The 2,646-nt window shown below is 38.5% G+C and overlaps 1 protein-coding gene and 1 pseudogene across 3 annotated transcripts in view; both read left to right on the top strand.

Annotated features, from left to right (window-relative positions):
* The window catches only part of Osbpl8 (oxysterol binding protein like 8), a 206,673-nt gene that overhangs the window by 17,935 nt on the left and 186,092 nt on the right, over window positions 1-2,646 (top strand). The gene's annotated exons all lie outside the window — the stretch shown is intronic.
* Window positions 1,830-2,646, top strand: part of LOC103749487 — a 3,037-nt pseudogene continuing 2,220 nt past the window's right edge.

The raw sequence follows: 2,646 nt of genomic DNA, 5'->3' as shown, positions 1-2,646 counted from the left end.
AGAATTATTTATTATGTATCCATGTATGTATAATATATATATATATATATGTATGTATGTATGTATGTATGTTTGAGTGCCGAGGAGGTCAGAGGCATTGGATCAGTAGAGCTGGAGTTACAGGTAGTTGTGATTGCCTGTAAGTGCTGGGAACTTAACTCCTGTCCTTTGGAAGAGCAGCAGGCACTCTGAACTGCTGAGCCATCTCTCCAGCTCCAGCCCCTTATTCCTGTTTTTTTTAATAGACTGGGTTTAAGTGAAATACTTGTCGCATAACTGCTAAGAGTTGGAGGGAGAAGTTGAACCTTGGACTATTTCATTCTGTGGCTGTGTTCTCTTTGATATGCCGTAACTACTTCCCTGACCATCAGATTTTCTTCTTAAAAATCCAGCTTTTAATAGATACACCAGAACTTATATATTTAAGAGATGATTATGAGTCCAAAGTTAACTTTTATTTATTTCTGTAATGTTCAAAAACATTTTGGAACTGTTCTTTTGACCTTTTTTTTTTTAATTATTGTGAGATAGGGTCTCAAGTAGCCCAGACTATCTTTGAACTTGCCATTGGCCAAGCCTTCACTTGTCAAGTGCTAGCATATGTCATCACACCTAGCTCTTCTTTTGATATTTCTTTTAGTGCTTTTGACCTCATTATTCTAGCATATATTCTATGGTAGTGAATTAGATGTTTTGAGAATGAATTTGATGTTTGGGAAAAAAATAAGAAATCATTCTGAACCAAGCCATACCTCACTTAGGGAACAACATGAACAACATCAGCTTTAGTTAAAAACAAGCAGTTACCAGGCATAGTGACGCATGCCTTTAAACTCAGCACTCTGGAGGCAGAGGCAGGTGGATCTCTGTGAGTTCAAGGCCAGCCTGGTCTACATAGTGAGTTCCAGGCCTGTTGGGGCTACAGGGAGACCCTGTCTCAAAAAGATAAAACAAACAAAACAAACAAAAACCCCCAGCAACAATAAACAACAAAAACCAAGCAGAAAATAGAAGCGGTGACCAAAGGGTTTGGTAAACCTATTCTTGTCGCACTTATAGAATGATGAGAAAAGAGTAATTTCAAAATTATTTTGTGCAATGGTAACTTCAAATAGTCTCTAAAACTGAATACTGTGGCTGGGCATGGTGGTGGTGCATGCCTGTAATGTAGCATTCAGGAGGTAGAGACAGGAGAATCGGGAGCTTGAGGCCAGCCTGGGTTGCATAAGACCGTGTCTCAGAAAACAAAATAACAACCCCAACAAAAATGACTTTGGATGGAGGTAACCCTTTTTGTTTTCAAGTCGGCCTCAAAACTTGTCTTGTAGCCAAGGATGACTTTAAATTCCTGATCTTCCTGTCTTTACCTTCCAAGTGCTGAGATTACAGGCCTGTGCTACCATGCTTGACTTGAGATAACCTTTATTTGGATGTAAATTCTGTCATATTAGTTAAAATTATATCCTAAGATTATTATTTTGTTTGCTCTCTTTCCCATTTAGGCTGCGATTTAGCACTGTGCTTTAGAGAAAAAAGTTGATGAATGATTTCTTTCCATTTTAAAGATTGTCAGATTTTGTAGAACAGTTTGCAGAGTTTGCATAATTATTGGTTAAATATAACCAGTGTTATGTAATTTGTGATTGTCTGTGGCTCAGTTTCAATTCCACAGCTACTCCATCAGAGTGTACTCTTGAATGCAGTCTTACGTCTAATTTTACTTTAAGAACCTTAGATTATGGAGGCTGGGGATATAGCTCAGTTGATAGAGTCCTTGCCTAGCATTCCTGAAGCCCTGGGTTCCATCCCCAGCACTGTATAAATCAGGCATGTTGGCACATGCTCCCCTGTACTCTGTAAGTAGAGGCAGGAAGATCAACAGTTCAAGGTCACCCTTGGCTACATAGCAAGTTCAGGGCTATCTTGATCTACATGAGACTCATGTCATAAACAACCAACCAAACTGCTTAGATTATCAAAAATTATCTTAAGTTTCACCATACCTAGCTGCGTAGCTTTTGAATAGCAGTAGTATACTCAGTATAGGTAATAGTAATACAGATCTTGTTCCAGAGGAAATTCTGATATCATTCTTTTTTCTTTTCTTTTTTTTTTGAGACAGTGTCTCCCTGTAGCCACAGCTAACCTGGAACTCACTATATAGACCAGGCTGGCCTCAATCTCAGAGATCCACTTGCCTCTGCTTCCTGAGTACTGGGATTAAAGGTATGTGCCATCATGCCCAGCTCTCATTTTATCTTTTGAAGGTGTTATTTTCCTTTTCAAACTTCCAGATGATGGAGTTTAATGAAGTATCCTCATTTGTAAGAATTGAAAAGATGACAAAATGCGTCTATTGCCTTTGTATTTTTATATCTGCTATTTATTTTATTTTACTTTATTTTTTGGGAAAATGTCTTGCTTCTGTAGCTCAGGCTGGCCTGGAACTCACTATGTGGCTCAGGCAGATGCTGGACTGTGGGCATTCCTCCTGTCTTAACCTCCTGAGTGCTGGGATTTTAAGCATGCACCAACATGCCTAGCTTTCTCTAGTGCCTTTTAAATAATACTCCTTTTCAGTGGTTTTTTTTTTTTTTTTTTTTTTTTTTTTTTTTTAAAACGGCTCTCCCTATTGCCCCACGTCCC

Source organism: Nannospalax galili, unplaced genomic scaffold (assembly GCF_000622305.1).
Source record: "Nannospalax galili isolate Female #2095 unplaced genomic scaffold, S.galili_v1.0 scaffold390, whole genome shotgun sequence".
NCBI classification, from domain to species: domain Eukaryota; kingdom Metazoa; phylum Chordata; class Mammalia; order Rodentia; family Spalacidae; genus Nannospalax; species Nannospalax galili.
Note: the sequence above shows the minus strand (reverse complement) of the source record. Positions and strands in the feature narration are given on the sequence as shown.